The sequence below is a fragment of the Bos indicus x Bos taurus genome, chromosome 23, assembly GCF_003369695.1.
Source record: "Bos indicus x Bos taurus breed Angus x Brahman F1 hybrid chromosome 23, Bos_hybrid_MaternalHap_v2.0, whole genome shotgun sequence".
NCBI classification, from domain to species: domain Eukaryota; kingdom Metazoa; phylum Chordata; class Mammalia; order Artiodactyla; family Bovidae; genus Bos; species Bos indicus x Bos taurus.
Window position 1 is genome coordinate 53,043,046 of NC_040098.1, and position 19,724 is coordinate 53,062,769.

At 45.5% G+C, this 19,724-nt stretch overlaps 1 protein-coding gene across 8 annotated transcripts in view; it reads left to right on the forward strand.

Moving 5' to 3' along the window:
- The first annotated feature begins 3,958 nt into the window (after positions 1-3,958).
- Positions 3,959-19,724, forward strand: part of EXOC2 (exocyst complex component 2) — a 123,559-nt gene continuing 107,793 nt past the window's right edge. For 7 of the 8 annotated variants that reach the window (XR_003508148.1, XR_003508150.1, XR_003508151.1 and 4 more), the window contains exon 1: positions 3,959-4,340. The gene's annotated coding sequence lies outside the window, so the exon portion shown is untranslated. Of the gene's footprint in view, positions 4,341-4,811; positions 4,984-19,724 lie in introns of those variants that run through there. The other variant, XM_027524837.1, reaches the window with a different exon arrangement.

Consider the following 19,724-nt stretch of genomic DNA (forward strand, 5'->3'; position numbering starts at 1 on the left):
ATAAGATTTGAGGCCAGGCTGACTATGTGTGCATGCGAGGCATTCCTGAAACTCCTGAGAAGTGGGAAGCCTTCACAAAGAAGTGTCCAGAGGACTGGGATCCTACATCAAAGCCGAGAGGCTGGCAACACCTCTCCCTGCCTGGGTGGAACCGAAATGATGACATTCCTACACAGCAGAGGAGAAGGGCCACCCGGCCAGCCAGCGGCTCCGAGCCCCAGTTCATCAGGGCAGGGTCACATCAGTGGAATCAACTGGAAACATGGCACCATCTTCCATGGCCACTGACAGAGGCAAAGCACACAGGACCTTCAAGTGGAAAGTCTGAAGACAAAACACACACACGCAAAAACCTACAACAAAACAAAAAAAGCCCCCAACCACCTCCAACTGCCTAGCGATTTAAAATGAATTAAAATGCAACCTTATATTCAGTGAAGACCTTCAGTTAGAGCATAAAGAGGTCTAAATTCCTAGTCGGAGATCCCCAGCAGCACCAGGACCTAGCAGGGCTGCACACCTCTCATCCCCCAGCAGTCAGTGACTTCCCACAGTTCCTCTGTTCTCCTCCAGACCACCTACAGACACCCAGGAGAGAGCCCGAAATAAACACAGCTGCGTCTTTGTGCCGGGTGGCAGCCGTGGAGTTACGCCATATCCTTGTGTAGACCAAGCTTTATTTACAGTTTTCTTAACAAAATATGCAAATAGAAGGTAAGCAGAAAAATATAAGGGCTCTGCTTTGCAGTAAAACTAGAGACATTTACTTTGAGGCCTTTGTGCTACAGAGCTTTGAAGCTGGAGACAGATAGATCAAGCGCCCACAAAGGCATTTGCTAGGAGTACAGGGTAGCAAGACTCTTTAACTCAGTAGGCCCAATCCAAGAATTGCTAAAACAGCCTCATGACCGTTACAACCTTGGAGGATTTCAAATCATCTTTGTGGTCTTAAACCATAAAGGATTCCAGCAAAGAATGACAAAGTTGGGTGGTACTCAATAAAACATCTCCACAATTCACATATCGTCACGATTTAGAGCACGCTTGGCTCACCACTGTTGCTTCTAAGTAAGCCGTGGCATATGTTGACACAGACCTTCTCTCAACTCTGCCACTATCATAACGTATCGTCATGGTAGTTTCAGTTTTCGATTCAACACTTATTTAGGTTGTGGTTAGTGCTATTACAAGGCAGCTGGCCTGATGTGTTGAACACCTGCTGTGTAAGGCTCTGTGGTATCTACAATACAGACAGGAATTTGTCGGCAAGGGGCTTTGTTAAACTGTGCATTAACAGAACAAACAGCGGTCTACTACTACTACCACTAAGTCGCTTCAGTCGCATCGGACTCTGTGCGACCCCACAGACAGCAGCCCACCAGGCTCCCCCATCCCTGGGATTCTCCAGGCAAGAACACTGGAGTGGGTTGCCATTTCCTTCTCCAATGCATGAAAGTGAAAAGTGAAAGGGAAGTCGCTCAGTCGTGTCAGACTCTTAGCGACCCCATGCACTGCAGCCCACCAGGCTCCTCCGTCCATGGGATTTTCCAGGCAAGAGTACTGGAGTGGGTTGCCATTGCCTTCTCCAAAACAACGGTCAGTCTTTGGTAAAAAGGATCACTAGATATGACAGGTTACAACTGGTCTGAGGATTAGACTCTGTACTGACTACGGTCCATTGCGAACTGACATGCATGTAGCAGGAAACGCTTCAGATGCTCTTTATGTTCATAAAAACAACAAACCTATAGAATAGCGGACTGTGACATCAGTGTTTCCTGACTGAAACCAAAGGAATTCCATGCTTCAGAATTATTTTTTCCTCTCTAGGTCAAACGAAATCTGATGCAGAATTGAAAACACAAGCTATACAATGGTATTTAATTGCTTCAACAGCTACTACAGCAATTTGGGGTTTAATGCTTTCATTTCCGGCCAGCTTCTGCATGTATGGCACTAACATTTGCCAGCTGGCTCCAGGATGTGGACCAGAAGTTTAAGAAAAAAGAAGGGAAACACTTCCAGTAATTTTTACATTAGTAAAAGACTCTCTCCTTCTTCTGATTGTTGTCTCAGGGATACAGTATTACTTGTCTCTTTTTGATCCAGGAGAGACCTGTGAGTCCTCAAGAGTCATTCAAACCAGCTTAATGGCAGGATCGCCTGACTTGGGAATGACGCATCATGGAGACAGAAAGAGCAACAAGAAACAGGTTCAGCTTCACCATGAGGCGGTACCGCCAGCTGCCTGTGTTTAAGGGGACTGATCCTGGGGCAGCTGAGTTACTGCGCACAGGAGGGAGTATTCCCTCTGAGGTGAGGGGGAGAAAACTGAGTCACACCAAGTCCCACAACTCAGAGTGTTTGTTCAAAATTATTACCTTTTTCTCAGGATGTATTTCTCTAACAGGTGTTCAACACATATTCAAATTGTAATAAGTATCGGTTCCTTTTTTTTTTTTTTTCTGTGATAATGACTATCTTGGCTGGATTCCCCAGAAGCTGACCCTGAGATATGGTTTCCACGCTAGTATTTAACTTGGGAAGTGAGGCCAGGAAACATCAGGAGGGGATGGGGAAGTCAGTGGGAAAGGAGAGGAAGCAAAAAGAGGTGTGGGTGAAGGGGGGCCCCTGGGTACCAGGCCCCAGCCAGGAGGGGAACTCTGGACATGCTGATCCACTTTCCAGCTGCCCAGGGAGCCAGGCAGCTGGTCTTTTGCTGCAGCCTGCTTTCAGCCACCATGTGTCCAGGGGAGAAGTCCCGAGGCACAGGGACAGCTGTGAGAGCAGAGGGCAGCAGAGGGGTGGGCTCTGGTGAGCATGGCTGCGCCCTGTTGTGCTCAGGTGGTCTTTTGGTTCTTCACACTGATGTCACACCCCACCAGGAGTGTTGACAGGTGGAGCTATGGGCCTGGGGCCAGATTTATCTTCCACTTTTACCACTCATTCTGGATTTCCCTCACTCTCCACCAGCCAGCCTAGGCTGCTTGCTTGACCATGAGACCAGACCTTTGTCCTGGTGGGGTCTGAGCTCCTGTTGCCATGTCTGCCCTGCCAGGGGTGCTGCTTCACCCATTTGCTGGAATCACCAGGCACAGAAAAGATGCCCAGGGAGCGCCCTGAGTCCAGAAGTATCCCTCCCTGCCCCGATTTTCCCCTAATTAGAAGGGTCATTTCTCTGTCGCCTGTATAAGGAGCCCAGAGGAGAGGGCTTAGGATTGAGGGGACCTTCGTACGCCCTGGCAGAGCATCCTTCCCTGCCGCGGAAGCCAGGGCTCTACTGGAGACACAGCACCAGTGTGGTATGAGGTTCACAGGAGTCCTTGCGGCCCACAGCACTGCACCCAGCGCTGCAAGACGCTGTTCCCGGCCGGAGCCACAGCCGTGCCCTTGAGGACGTTCTACCATCCCAGGGGGATGGCGGCTTCTTGGTGCGGGATGCGGGGCAGGGCAGTGCGTCCTGCGACGCCGGCCCCTCTGTCACAGCGCTTTCCCTCTGAAAGGCCTGTCCCAGGTGCCAGCAGCAGATGGGATAATACAGCAGACACCATGAGCGACGCTCAGCGCCTGCTCGAGCCCTGCCGTCACGGGAGACTAACCCGAACCCGAGCCCGTATCCGGCTCTGAGGAAACCGCCAGCCACCAGCTTCTGCCTGACCTCCGGGAAGGGAGGCCCGGTCCCCCGGCTGCACCGCGGGGCGGACGCAGCGCGCCGTTCTACCGCGGTCAGCACCGCGACACCCCCAGGGCCCGGGGCAACACCCGGGCCCATCTGCTGGGGCACCCGCTGGAGTGACCACACAGCCGCGTGGAGAAAAGGGCCGGGCAGGCAGCGGCGGAGGCCCCGGCCCGCCCCGCCAAACCTCAGCCCTGGACGCGCGCCGAGCCCGGCGGCCGGAAGAGCATGCTCCCTTCCGGTCCCGCCGCGTCCGGGGCGGCGCGTCATTTCCGGCCGACCCGCGGCCGGAGCTCCCTGTCAGGCAGCCGGTTTCCTCTGGCCCGGCCCGCAAGGGCCGTCATTCCGTGTCCGGGCCGGCGGCCGAGCCCGAGTGTCCGCGCTCAGGGCTGCTGGCCGCTAGCACCGCGCCCTCGCGGGCCGCGTGTCGCTGCTGCCCAGACGCGGGTCAGTCCGTGGCTTCTGAGGGACCGGGGTCGCGGCCGGGCCCTCGGCTCCCAACCGTCTCCCAACTCCTGCCCCCGCCCCGCCCCTGAGGCCCGGTCATCGGGCGCTAGACCCTCGGTCGCGCGGCCGATCGACGCCCTCGGCGCGGCGACGGCGGAAGTGAGGGTGCGGGCCGCTGGCCGCCGCGGCGCGGGGCCCTGTCCGTGCGGGCCTGCAGGTAGGTGTGGGGGCCAAGGCCTTGGAGAGGCTGCCGGGGGCGCGGGCGGCGGGCGGGGAGCCGGCAGCCGCAGTCAGGCCCGAGTCGCTCTGCAGCCCGGACTGTTGGAGTGCAGCTGCGGGCGTCCCGGAGCCCCAGCCCTGCCTACCAGGGAACCGAGAGGGTCTTGGAGCCCCGGCCCAGCTTCCTGGGCAGCTGCGGGCGTCCCGGAGTCCGGCCCCTCCTCTCTGCTAGCGCCCCAGGAGCGGGCTGACGCTCGGGAATGGGTTGCAGTTGGCCTCTCCTGCCCCTTGGCGCACCTGCTTACCTGTGACTCTGTAAAGCTGGAGTAATTATTGGTGAAGAGCGAATCCCAGAGGCAGGTTTTGCTTGTTTCCTTCGGTTGCGTCACTGGAGAGCTATACTGAGACTTACTCGGTGCCCGTCAGTGTTTCTCTGGGTTGACGGTGTCATCCGCGTTTTACAGACGGGGAGACGGAAGCTCAGAATGCTTGTGTAAGTAGCCTGAAATGGCGTTTATCGGCCAGTGACAGCCTGCAGTGAGGCCCTGGGGCCCGAACTCTTGTGTACTCTCCTAAGAAACAGCTGTCTGAATGGAAGTAAGCTTTTCTTACATCGCTGAAGACTGCTCCTGCTAATATGTGTGAGAAAACGTCTTTTTTTTTTTTCAGTCTGAGTAAACTTATAAGGAAAAAATTTTTAAAAATATTAAAAAATCTTAGAGAGTTCATCTGAGTGTACTGTTTTGAAAAGCTAATTCTAGCCGAGGTTGTGTGGATTCCTTTTCCAATGCATAGTAATATTTTGATTATTTTCTAGGCAGGCTTGGTGTTAGGGCACTGGGATTGGAAGCAGAAAGCTTCCTAAGGGACCTCTGTGTTAAAAGTTGCTGACCCAAAGGGAGACAATAGAAAGAGGGTGATGTGTGCTTAGTACTGAAATCTTCTTTTCTGTCTGGTTGAGTAAAAATTTTGTGGTTTTAAACAGAGAGTCCCCCAGTGTAACATGGAACAATGCTTGGAAGTTGCAGAAAATGATCTTTCAGGTATTTAATTTCCTAAACCGAATATCATATTGAAAATTACCTCTCTAAAAGATATTAACCTGACAAGTTAAATTTACATTCATTCCACGAAAATTTGAGAGCCTGTTATGGATAAACCTAGTGGGAAATGAAATTAGTACTTAACATTTTTGCACAGGCAGTCCTTGAATACATATAGAACAATTTCTAGTGTCAGGCCTGGCATCCTTGTACAGTTAGTGTCTCCATTACTTTTCACCCTTTCTCTAGTCTACTCATCTCATCTAGCCAGGATTCCTAGATCAGCACCTCCACAGACTGGAGCTAACATGTTTGCTGAGTAGGTGAGTTTTAGGCCAATTTTAGATTGGCCTAAATTTAGGATTTAAGAGGATTTTAGATGGACTGGAATGGGAAGTAACGCTGGTAACTCTGGTGAGCAGTGTGCTAGGGCCTTGCTTGTTCTCAGATTCCTAGGAAGGTGTTCCTGGGTCCCCTGGAGTGCATGGTCCCCTGGTAAGACCGCGTGGTGGAAGTATTGAGTTACAGTCATGTGATTTTCCACACTGTTATGTTAGCTTAAAAGAAATATTGATACAAACACACAAACTTACAGCGACTGTGGAGAAATTACACACCTTGGAGCTGTGGACACACCTGCAGGCATCCTTAGACTGCAGTCTGGAAAGTTGGAGGTGGAGTTGAAGCTCCACCTCCGGGTCCATGTGCTGCCACTCCCTGCTTTGTAGTGTGGGCTGAGCTGTTGAGCAGTCTTTTTGGGCCTCAGTTTCCTTGTTCCTGAGAATATAGAAAACTAGATTATCTCAGAGTTTCCTGCTTTGAAAGTTTCCAAATCAGTGGATCCTGTAACCACTTAGCACTTGTCCTGTGTTATCTTAGGGGTTGTAGCTATTTACACGTCTGTCAAAAGAAGAAGCTCTTGCCAGACAGGGATTAGTCTTAGTCATTTTTGTGTCTCCCAATTTTAACATATGTCTGACACATGTTAGAAATAAAAGTGGTCTGGATTCAGAAGGGGATATTTTTGTCTTCTCCATTAAATAGCCAAGAACTAAGCTGCAATATTCAGTGTAAATACAATAGGAATTCGGAGAGGGGAGAGGATGTTTTGGGGTTGGAGGAATTGGGAAGGCTTCATGGAAATCAGTGGAGAAGGCAGTGGCACCCCACTCCAGTACTCTTGCCTGGAAAATCCCATGGATGGAGAGGAGCCTGGTGGGCTGCCGTCTATGGGGTCACACAGAGTCGGACACGACTGAAGTAACTTAGCAGCAGCAGCAGCAGGGAAATCAGACCCTAATGGGGGAGAATGTGGCCCTCTGGAGAGAAGGCACATGAATGTCTGGCTGGCTTACTAGGAACAGAGGCCCAGGGCTGAGATGTGAGTGCATTTAGATTATGGAATGCCTGGAGTTCAGGAAGAGGAGTTTGGAACTGACTTAATAAGGTTGTTTGTGTATTGTTTTTTTTCCTGGAAAATTGTACTGCGTTTGTTCAAAAGCTTCATTCAGTTCAGTCGCTCAGTTGTGTCCGACTCTTTGCGACCCCATGAATCGCAGCACCCCAGGCCTCCCTGTCCATCACCAACTCCCGGAGTTCACTGAGACTCACGTCCATCGAGTCAGTGATGCCATCCAGTCATCTCATCCTCTGTCGTCCCCTTCTCCTCTTGCCCCCAACCCCTCCCAGTATCAGAGTCTTTTCCAATGAGTCAACTCTTCACATGAGGTGGCCAAAGTACTGGAGTTTCAGCTTTAGCATCATTCCTTCCAAAGAAATCCCAGGGCTGATCTCCTTCAGAATGGACTGGTTGGATCTCCTTGTAGTCCAAGGGACTCTCAAGAGTCTTCTCCAACACCACAGTTCAAAAGCATCAATTCTTCGGTGCTCAGTCTTCTTCACAGTCCACCTCTCACATCCATACATGACCACGGGAAAAACCATAGCCTTGACTAGACAGACCTTTGTGGGCAAAGTAATGTCTCTGATTTTGAATATGCTATCTAGGTTGGACATAACTTTTCTTCCAAGGAGTAAGTGTCTTTTAATTTCATGGCTGCAGTCACCATCTGCAGTGATTTTGGAGCCCAGAAAAATAAAGTCTGACACTGTTTCCAGTGTTTCCCCATTTATTTCCCATGAAGTGATGGGACCGGATGCCATGATCTTCATTTTCTGAATGTTGAGCTTTAAGCCAACTTTTTCACTCTCCACTTTCACTTTCATCAAGAGGCTTTTTAGTTCCCCTTCACTTTCTGCCATAAGGGTGGTGTCATCTGCATATCTGAGGTTGTTGATATTTCTCCCTGCAATCTTGATTTCAGCTTGTGTTTCTTCCAGTCCAGCGTTTCTCATGATGTACTCTGCATATAAGTTAAATAAGCAGGGTGACAATATACAGCCTTGACGAACTCCTTTTCCTATTTGGAACCAGTCTGTTGTTCCATGTCCAGTTCTAACTGTTGCTTCCTGACCTGCATACAGGTTTCTCAAGAGGCAGATCAGGTGGTCTGGTATTCCCATCTCTTTCAGAATTGTCCACAGTTTATTGTGATCCACACAGTCAAAGGCTTTGGCTTAGTCAATAAAGCAGAAATAGATGTTTTTCTGGAACTGTCTTGCTTTTTCCATGATCCAGTGGATGTTGGCAATTTGATCTCTGGTTCCTCTGCCTTTTGTAAAACCAGCTTGAACATCTGGAAGTTCATGGTTCACATATTGCTGAAGCCTGGTTTGGAGAATTTTGAGCATTACTTTACTAGCATGTGAGATGAGTGCAGTTGTGTGGTAGTTTGAGCATTCTTTGGCATTGCCTTTCTTTGGGATCGGAATGAAAACTCTGACCTTTTCCAGTCCTGTGGCCACTGCTGAGTTCCTTTAATACTGTTTGTGGCATTTAAGACTGGGGTGGACTATACATTTTGGATTAAGTTTTGGTTTTGGTGTTAGTGGTTCCTTCTGCTTGCTGTTTCCCACTTACAGCTTGGTGCCAGTATGGAAAGGACGGTGGACCGCGGGACTCAGGAAGCCTGGATCTTTGTTAGAATGTAAGCTGCACAGTGTAGGTCCTCGGCCCAACCTAGGGTGTGCCTGCCGTAGGGTAGCTCTCAGGAGTCCTGCAACCCTGAAGAGCTGGCCCTCTGCCTCTTGCCAATGGCCTGTTTTTGGCAAGGTTGGCCTTTAGTTTTGCTTCTGTGAATTGTTTAGGACCTTACCGCTTGTAAAGTGCTGTGATTAGGCAGGGGGTGTATGATAACTTTTGTTGCATTATTGTTGTTCAGTTGCTCAGTTGTGTCCGACTCTTTGCAACCCAATGGACTCCACCGTGCCAGCCCTCCCTGTCCTTCACCATCTCTCAGAGTGTACTCAAACTCATGTCCATTGAGTCGGTGATAGCATCCAACCATCTCATCCTCTGTCATCCCCTTCTCCTCCTGCCCTCAATCTTTTCCAGCATCAGGGTCTTTTCCAATGAGTTAGCTCTTCGAATCAGGTGGCCAATTTATTGGAGCTTCAGCATCAGTCCTTCCAATGAATATTCAGGGTTTATTTCCTTTATGATTGACTGGTTTGATCTCCTTGCTGTCCTCTACTGAGTCTTCTCCAACTTCACAGTTCAAAAGCGTCAGTTCTTCAGCACTCAGCCTTCTTCATGGTCCAATTCTCACATCCATATAGAACTTCTGGAAAAACCAAAGCTTTGACTATGTGGACTTTTGTCCTCAAAGTGATGTCTCTGCTTTTTAAAGCACTGTCTAGGTTTTTCATAGTTTTTCTAACAAGCATCAGGCATCTTTTAATTTCATGGGTGCAGTCACTGTCTGCAGTGATTTTGGAGTCCATGAAAATGAAATCTGTCACTATTTCCATTTGTTTCCCCATCTCTTTGCCATGAAGTGATGGGACAGATGTTTATGTCGTGTCCTCAGCAGTGGCCTTTTTTCTACAGTTTGTGCCTGCCCTCTTCTCTGAAAGGTCACCTGATCCCTTGTTTTGTTCACATTTCTTGTCTGCATTCAGATAAAAATTCTTCCATACTAAATAGTTTAAAAAAAGTGCTTTAATCCTTTAAAATTGATTTAAATCCTTTTAATCCTGTTTTTGGGCTTACATTTTCTGCTTTTTCTCCCCTAATGCCACTACTTGTTATGTTTTTCTATGTATATTTAGTCTGAAGTTATGTAAAAAACCATTTACTGTCTTTTATTGTACCAGTAAGTCTTTTGGAAAATTAAAGATTGTGCCACAGTGAAATACGGAAAAAATTCAGAATTAAAGTTTTCTGACCTCTGTTACAGAAACACTTCACATTCTTGTAGTGTGCTTCATTAAAGGAAAAGAGGAAGGCAGGTTAAAATCAACGGTAATATAAATCTAAAAGAATGTGCCCTTATTTAAGTATTTATTATAGATTATAAGAAAACGTATCGGTCTTTATCTTAATGAAAGGCTTTTATAATGGTAATTTTCTCTTTTGACCTGTGATGGACAGGAGGTTAATTGATGGTAAATGGATGCTTTGTTAATCCTTCATCAGCTACTAAATTGGTTGGGGGAGTGCAGGTCAAGGCCACACCGGGCCTGGCGGCGTGTGTTCTCAGGAAACCGCATTTCTCGGCGGCGCGCCCCGCCCCCGCCCGTCTCCCTCTCCCCTCCCTCCCTCCGGAGTGACACTGGTGGACGCCCCTCCCCTCCGCCCGTCTCCTCCTGCGTTCCCCTCCCCCCAGTGACAGCTGGTGGACGTTGCGTGCGAGTTGAGCTGGCGCTGTGTGGTCCGAGTGTGTGGTCTCCCTCAGCCGAGAGGCTGCTAACAGGCTGGATGGGAGGGAGCACGACTGTTTACGTTGCTTCAGATGCCGGGACTGAGCCCAGAGCTCCTCCTAAGCCGGCTCCGCTGCCGCAGCTTCATCCTTCACAGCTGGGCTGCAGCCTCCTCCGGAGGCGTCTCCCCGTTTGATCCCCAGGCTCAGAAATGATGGCGCTGCTGAGTGCGGCGGGATTTTGCTTTCACTGTGTCAAGATTTGTGGCCTTGGGGAAGTTTCTTTTGAGGTAGAGCTAGGCAGTTAAAGCAGAAGTTTTAAGATAAGTGACGAAGTTGATGCATTTTTAGAAATTGGGAAAGGTATTATGTAAAATTTGGGTCAAATTAATCCAGCTCTACTCATGTAAAGGAATCTGGGAGTTAAGTGACATTCAGTCATGTTTAACAATTTCAATAAAAGTGACCAGTTTAAACTGACAGTTGATTCCTTGACCTTTTTTGAAAATCGACAGTGATTTTGGCATACCCATTTACTGTAGTTATATTTGTTAACAGTCATATTGACCTATTCATAGTAAAGATTACACAAGTGAAGACTACGTAGTAAAGATCTGACAAGTCAAGACTATCAAAAAAAAAGAGACAACAGGCCCCATATGGAAGTACTTGTGCTGAGCCCATGTCACCATGGGACAAATGAAACTTTGTTTTTATGCAGTAATATAAATTTAGGACAATATCTTTTTCCCCTAATTTTTTCATTGTAAATAATTGAGCAATAGTTTCTCAGTTGCATTCCTCAATCGTTCCTGAACACTCTCGCAGAGAAGGTTAAGTGTCTTGTGATTTAAGTGAGCACAGGTAGACTGTTGGTGGTATTGGGGGTTTCCACTTTTCACGTCTTCCTCTTCCCAGCAGTCTTGCTGGGGTGGAGTTAGTGTTGCCAATGCCTGTTAGGAAGGAAAGGCTGGGCCACTGACACTTGCCAGAGGAGCTCATATAGGTGGCTGGTTGTTCTGCTTTTCCTGCTGATGTTAACCCTGAGCTTCGGTAAATGATCTGAGAAGAAAAGCCTCCCTCCTGTCCCTTGCTTGCTTTCCATCCTGGCCTTGAAAATGAAAGGCTGTCAGTCGTGTCCGACTCTTTGTGATCCCATGGACTACACAGTCCGTGGGATTCTCTTGGCCAGAATACTGGAGCAGGTAGTCATTCCCTTCTCTAGGGAATCTTTCCAACCCCGGGATCTAACCCAAGTCTCCGTATTGCAGGCAGATTCTTTACCGTCTGAGCCACAATCAGAAGATTTTAGAAGTTAGCTATGTCAGAAGTTTTTTTTTTTTTTTTAAGTGCTGCAATCCTATATTTCCTCTTTGTGTCCTTTTTTGAGGGGTTCTGTGTTTGTGGTGATAGTGATAACCTGATGCTCCCAGGAATTCTTAAGCACAGTTAGCGTATCCCTTTACAGAATCACACACTGAAGTGTTTATGGGTAAGACAGTGTACCTGGGATTTGCTTTAAAGCGCTCACTGAAAACAGTGTAAACATATGTTGAGGAGGAGATGTGGTTGAAAATGGACAAAATGGGAATGGGGAGGTTCCTTATGCTGGGCTCTGTTCTTTTACGTATGTTTAAAATTTCCATGATAAAAATTTAAAAAAATCACATGGAGAATCGAATATCGTGGCCCAGAGGCCTGGTTTTGAATCTCAACTCTGCTGCTCTCTACCTGTGACTGTGGACAAGCTAATCTCTAATGTCTTACCATTACTAATCAAACTGTTCAGCATTTTAGAATGCTAAACTTTTTCTGTACATTCTAAAAATCAATATATATATATAAACTATATAGTAACATATTTACCAGTGTATAGATTATCTAATTATTAATTTTATTAAAAAGGAATTATATTTTTTTATTTGCAAAAGTTGAAAGTGCTCATATAAATTACTAGCTTAGAGGTTGAATTTCCGTTCAATTGATTGCAGGAAACAAGAGTCAGTCACTTCTTGCCAGCTTTGGGGCACTTTTCTAGGACTTTCTAGGCCCACTTTGAGGAAGCTGATACTCTTCAAACACAGCTGGCTGAGGTTGCCGGCCTGTTTCCTGCATCTGGACCTGCAGGTTGGCTGTGGCCCCAGGGGCCAGGAAGGACAGTGGTGCTTGCCCGGTGTCACTCCTGGGGGTCCCAGGCCTCCAAGGTCAGGACCAGGCTTACCTGTTCCTGGAGGCTCTCTGGGGCTTCCCTAGTAACTCAAGGCTCTCTGTGCTGAGCTGCTGCCAGCTGGGCAGGTTTTGCTCTTTCTTCACAACAGGGTCTTGTCCAGGAAGGTCGCTTGCTATGCAGGCTGCAGCTTTTCTAAACATCTGGTCAGGAAGCTATCCCATGGAAGCTTTGTGTATTGTGTTATGTGTGTGTGTATACACACCTACATCCATATATATGTGTGTATAGGTATTTTTGGTTGTTTAGTTGCTAAGTTTATGTATTTAGTTGCTAAATACATGTATTATAAAAGTTACAATATATAAGTACATGTAATATGTATATATAAAAATATATATATAATTTAAAATTTATAGAAAAGGTTTCTGGTAGTAAGTATTCTGAAATGACAAATATTTAGCTAAATATGTGTGTGTGTGTGTGCACGCACACACGTATGCCTACCTATGTCTTTTTTTTTTTTAACCACTTTGTTTAAATGTTCTCTTGGTCTTGCATTCTTTTCAGAACATTTAGAGTATCACCCTATCAGCTAATTCGTGGCATCACTTTGAGGCCAATCACTTCAGTTCAGTTCAGTCGCTCAGTCTTGTCTTACTCTGCGACCCCATGGCCTGCAGCATGCCAGACCTCCCTGTCCATCACCAACTCCGGAGTTTACTCAAACTCATGTCCATTGAGTCGGTGATGCTATCCAGCCATCTCATCCTCTGTCATCCCCTTCTCCTCCTGCCTTCAATCTTTCCCAGCATCAGGGTCTTTTCCAGTGAGTCAGTTCTTCACATCAGGTGGCCAAAGTATTGGAGTTTCACCTTCAGCATCAGTCCTTCCAATGGATATTCAGGACTGGTTTCCTTCAGGATAGACTGGTTGGATCTCCTTGCAGTCGAAGAGACTCTCAAGAGTCTTCTCCAACACCATAGTTCAAAAGCATCAATTCTTCAGTGCTCAGCTTTCTGTATAGTCCAACTGTCACATCCGTACATGACTACTGGTAAAACCATAGCTCTGATTACACGGACCTTTGTTGGCAAAGTTGGACCAATCACTTAGCTTAAAGGAAAGGAGTTAGAGTGTAGACATTATGAGCTTTTTCAGCTTTCCACACTAGAAGTAGAAAAGCCACTGAAGCATCCTGTGTTGTGTGTGTGCTCTGTCATGTCCGACGCTCTGCAACCCATGGACTGTAGCCCGCCAGGCTCCTCTGTCCACAGGATTCTCCAGGCAGGAACACTGGAACGGCTTGCCATTTCCTTCTCCAGGGGATCTTCCAAACCTAGAGACTGAACCCACATCTCTTAGTTTTCTGCACTGGCAGGCAGATTCTTTACCACTGGCAACACCTGGGAAGCCCTGAAGCATCCTACAGGTTTTGATTTCTAATAAAGTAAATATTAATTGCTATCACTTACATAAACCAAAGGCCCTTTGGGGGGTACCCCCTCTCTTTTTTAAAAAAGAGTTTAAGGGGTCTTGTGACCAAAACAGAAAACCACTGTGGATTATCTCCAGCTACTGTTGGCCCGTTTCTCACTGTGACCTCATAAGGAACTACTGTTAGAAACCACTTTAAAGGGTTTTTGTTGTTGTTGTTTTCTTATTCAGCATACAGTTTAGGGGACAGGGTGGAGGGGTGGAGGGATGAACATGGGGGGTGGGGTCTAGGTAGCAGGTAGGTGAGTCTCCTTTGCATGAGGGCCTCTCTGTGGAACGACGTGAAACAATAGTGACTGAGACTCTTCCAGTATTAAACAATCTGCAGATCCAGGAAGCTTGGAGAAGACCAGGCAGGATCAGTGCTAGAAAATCTGCATTTGACCATGTTGCATTCAAACCGCAGAGAATCACAAAGAGAACATCTTGGAGTAAGCCAGAGGAAAAAGATCCTTACCTGTGGGGCATCAAGAGTGAGAATTATATTGGATTAGAACAAATTAACTAAGTGTTCAGTCCAGACAGATAGAAAAGCAAAATAAAATACAAGGAAGAGGGATTAACACATGTTGAAGTTGTCAGAAATGAATTAGTAATGTTGCTCCTGAAAAAGAAGATAGAATGTATAGCTTACATTAGGACTGTTATAAAAGGTCATTAAAACAAAGTCTTGATGAGTCGAGCCACGAAGAGACGTTTACAGATGCTCAAGGCAGTGAAGAACACAATAGAGCCAAGGCTCTGGGAGAAAGCAGTGTGATAGTCAACGTGAAAATCAGAACAAAATAACTGACTCTCGGAAAAAGACACTAAAATTGTCTTCAGATTTATAAACTGTAGACCCAGAATCATTCAGGTTTATAAACTACAGACCCAGAATCATGGTTAGGGTTAGGGCTTCTCTTTTGTCTCAACTGGTAAAGAATCTGCCTCTGCCTTCAATGTGGGAGACCTGGGTTCGATCCCTGGGTTGGGAAGATCCCCTGGAGAAGGGAAAGGCTACCCACTCCAGTATTCTGGCCTGGAGAATTCTGTGGACTGTGTAGTCCATGGGGTTGCAAAGAGTTGGACACAAACGAGCGACTTTCACTTTCATGATCATGAAGGAAATAATCATACCCAAATAATACCCAGATCACACCCAATAATTATACCCAACATGGTACTAGAATGAGATGGTTTTATAGGCCAGTGGTTTTTCCTGTGGTCATGTATGGATGTGAGAGTTGGACTGTGAAGAAGGCTGAGCGCCGAAGAATTGATGCTTTTGAACTGTGGTGTTGGAGAAGACTCTTGAGAGTCCCTTGGACTGCAAGGAGATCCACCCAGTCCATTCTGAAGGAGATCAGCCCTGGGATTTCTTTGGAAGGAATGATGCTAAAGCTGAAACTCTAGTACTTTGGCCACCTCATGCAAAGAGTTGACTCATTGGAGAAGACTCTGATGCTGGGAGGGATTGGGGGCAGGAGGAGAAGGGGACGACAGAGGATGAGATGACTGGATGGCATCACTGACTTGATGGACGTGAGTCTGAGTGAACTCTGGGAGTTGGTGATGGACAGGGAGGCCTGGTGTGCTGTGATTCATGGAGTCGAGAAGAGTTGGACATGACTGAGCGACTGAACTGAACTGAACTGAGTCATTAAAAGAGATGAGTATGTGGGAAGATTCAACGTTGTAGATATTTTAACTGTTCTGAAATTACCCAGAAATTCTGTGTAATTGATACATTTGTTCATTTAACAAGTAATGTGTTAAGCATTCATCGTATGACACTCTGTTCTGCATTCTGGGTATACAGCAGTATATGGGGCAGACAAAACCCCTTCTCTACTGGAACTTGAGTCAGTAGACACAGACGAAAAAATAATAAAGTGTTTCAGGGTGGTGATACTTCCCATCCAAATCCTGGTAGGATTAGTTTTACAATGAAATAAAATATTTTAGAGTTCATCTGGACCAGTATCTGTGTGCTCTGGCTAAGGTAACTTGTTAAAGATTACTCGTACTGTCAGACAATTGATTATAAAGTAAAATTATGTCATCGTGCAAATTAGATCAGTAGGATGAAAGACGGTGCAGAAGCAGACTCGAAACGAGAACTTGCGTCAGTGATGAGAGTGGCATTCAGGTCAGTGGGGGAGCTGGGCTATTTGGTGAGATGGTATTGTGGTCAGCCAGCTATTCTCAGTACTCTAAAATGGATTCCAAATGAGTTAGATAATCTTAAAGGTAAAACAGCATTAAAATAAGGGGACTTGACTTTGAATGCGTGACTGTAGAGTAGCAAAGAAAAGGTCAGTAGGCTTGCTGTTAAAAGACTAAAAATCTCTGGAGGGCCAAGAGCACCGTTGTTATTGTTTAGTTGCCAAGTCATGCCTGACTCTCTTTCAGCCTCATGGACTGTCTGTAGCTCCTCTGTCCATGGGATTTCCCAGGAAGAATACTAGAGTGGGTGGCCATTCCCTTCTCCAGAGGATCTTCCTGACCCAGGGATTGATGGAACCTGCGTCTCCTGCTTGGCAGGTGGGTTCTGTATTGCTGCAGCACCTGGGAAGCCCTCAGGAGCGCCATAAGCAACGTGAAGAACAGTAGTGACTGGGAGACTTGGGCAGTGTGGCAGGGAGTGAGCATTCGCGTTAGAGGTTTGTAATTAAGGGAGTTAAACCTGATAAAAAGGTGCAAAGGGGATGAAGATGGGATCACACACAGTGCAGGTTGAAACTGTCGCTTGTGCTTTGCCTGTCAGATAGCTGCAGGTTAGACGGGCTGCTGCCGCCCACCATTGCTGGTGGGAGGGTGTATGATAGTGTGCAGGCCAGTTTGGTATTCATGTCACACTCTTTGGCAGCAATCCCTCTTTGAATGTTTTGAAAGGAAATATTAATAGCTGGGTAAATGTGCAAAAATCTTTTGTGGTCCAGTGTTCATTGTTATGGTCCAATAACAAAAAATCAGAAGCCATCTGAATGCCGTTTTGATGATGTACCCATACAGTGGAATACTGAGGAGCCTGAAACTAGTGCAGATTTGTATTTACAGACCTGGGCGGAGACTGGGCCCAGTGGGTTCCCTGGTGGGTAGAGCAGATTCCTGAGTATCTTCTGCAGGGTCCTGGGGGTCCTTGAGCTGATGCCAGCCCACCACTGGGTGGGGCCCATGGCTGACAGGGCTGGGTGCAGGCTCCAGGGCACCCCAAAGCTGGTGTTGGCTCACGGTGGGCAGAGCTGGGGCCCAGCGCTGCTTATTCACACAGGGATTCAAAGAAACAGTCAAGTTGATGTGGACCAAGATGTTTTTATGGGTAATTTATGTAAACCAAATTCCCTTGTTTTCCCCATGGTATTCCAGTATTCTATTTAGAAAATAATTCTTATTGCTTTATTAGTTTAAAAAGAGGAAGAAGAGATCATAAAAGGCTAGTACAGTGAGTTAAAATCTTGTGAAGAGGGGAGGTTCATATTCTTTGACTTTGAATGTTCATTTGTTAATAAGGCAATAAACACTAACTTGGCAGCCTTTATTTTTACATACTCAGTAAATTCCCACAATTCTATTTCTATCAGTAATGAATAATTTCCTACTAGATTTGGTGATAAAATACTTTGTTAATTTATTTCACTTGCTGATTTCTGAATTCCTTTCCTGGTGTTTTGAAAAGAACACAGAAACACAAGACCTAGGCAAGTCCCATGAAGTCTGGCTCCTGCAGTCTGTTTTGGTTTTGAATAGATTCTAATTCTTGCAGGTTATAATATAGGACAATTAAACTCTTGTTTTCAAAAGTAGTGTCTTAAAATTAATAATGCATAACCATTTCAGAGTGAAAGTTTAAGCTTTGTGAAGCTGTTTACTTTCCGATTCCTGAGTTATACTCAAGTGCTTGGTGAATATTTTCAAAGCTGTTTGTGAAGATTGTTTTAAAAACTACTTTTAATGCTTTAAAATTCCTTGACCTTGTGGGCATTTTTATAGACCTTAAATGAAAGGTAAAAAATGCAAAACAGATCTTTAACACAGAAAATTATAAGATCTGTATTTTTTTTATTGTGCCATCACACAGAAATGACATATCATGCTTGTTTCTAGTATCTTTTCCACATTTTCCTTTGGTTTATTAATTAAATGAGAATTTCTACGCTATAGTTAAATTCTCTCTTTTTACCTAAATGATACATCCCCTCTCCTTCCTTCCCTCTCTCTGTTCATCTCTTTCTCTGTTTCTTCTTTAATGAAACTGGGGAAATGAAAAAAACCTGTGGTTTGTCTTTAAAAATGAATAATTGCATATTTTAGTCTGTGGTAACTGTTATTACGGTTTGTTGCTGTTGTTCAGTTGCTAAGTTGTGTCCTACTCTTTTGCGACCCCATGGACTGTAGCCTGCTAGGCTCCTCTGTCCCTGGAATTCTCCAGGCAAGAATACTGGAGTGAATTGTTACTTCTTTCTCCAGGGAATCTCCCCAACCCAGGGATTGTACCTGCGTCTCACGTCTCTTATGACTCCTGCAATAGCAGGTGGGTTCTTTACTGTCTGAGCCACCAGGGAAGCCCATTATAGTGGTTTACTTTTAATAATTTATTTCTAACTTTGGATAATTTCTAACTTTGGATAATAATTTATTTCTAACTTTGGATAACTTTGGATTCTTTGCAATATAACTTTCAGAAATGAAAGGGATAATTAGGCTATCAGATTGTCCGGGCTCTTGCGGCCGCGGCGGCAACGGCGGTCGGTGCTGCGCTAGCGATGGCGGCGGCTCGGGGGACCGAGGGCACGAGCGGCCGAGACCATGGCTGGAGGCAAAGCTGGAAAGGACAGTGGGAAGGCCAAGGCCAAGGCAGTGTCTCGCTCACAGAGAGCTGGGCTACAGTTTCCTGTGGCTTCTATCATTGATACCATATTATATTGGATCTTAGATGCTACCTATTTGTAGTATGTACAATTATTTTACATACCACTAAAGAAAGAAAAACTGCTAATTTAACCATGATATGCCATCAATTATAAGATGCATCCAAATTTCAGAGATCTTAGAATATTTCAAGAACTGATGAAATACGAGAGTGAAATTATTTGAATTAAATGAGTACTTACTATAAAAAAAAATTAGGCTATCAAATACCCTAACATTGTAATATAAGATCTTAAAAATTCAGATTCTTCTGATATATAGAAATGTTTTATAATAAGTACAAGAAGTTTTAAATGAATAACAACGTGCTTTTATTATAGTTTAATTGTTAAAAGCTAGGAAGGCCAGTTTCTATAGTCTTACATTAGTAATTGAATTTAAAACCTTTGTCCTAATTAGTAAGACTTTCATAGAATCAAGAGCTAAAAAGTGACCTTAAGAGTAATCTCATCCAACTGCCTTATATACAGATGAGAAAACTGTTTGATGGCACATGGAGGTAACCAAGGGCTTTCAGTTGTCGGTGCCAGAGCCCAGCTTAGAGCCCAGATCTCCACACTATTAATAGATATTCAGTTTTTGAGGTTGTTCTATCAAAGCTTCATTCAGAGACCTATGGCTTGGAATATTTTTGGTTTATTAAAATATATCTAGATAACCATGTGATCTATTACCTAAAAAGATAAAATTTAAATGACTGTCTGAAACCTTTTTGAAGATACCCTTATTGTCCTTGTGTGATGTCCTTTGTTCTTATAGGTAGGAAGGAATATATTTGCCACAAAATGATAACGCTGTGGTAAACCAGTACCTCACATTAAAAAAAAAAAGGCATCAAGTTTAGAATTTATTTCAGCTTCTTCCAGTTCTTTATTTTAGAGAAACAGTGCTGAGAAGCAAGAAAACACTTAGGTTCTAACTTTCATTGTATCTACAGAATAAATCATTGACAGAATGTAGTATTATAGTGCTTCCTTATATCCAGAAATGTTTCAATGTAG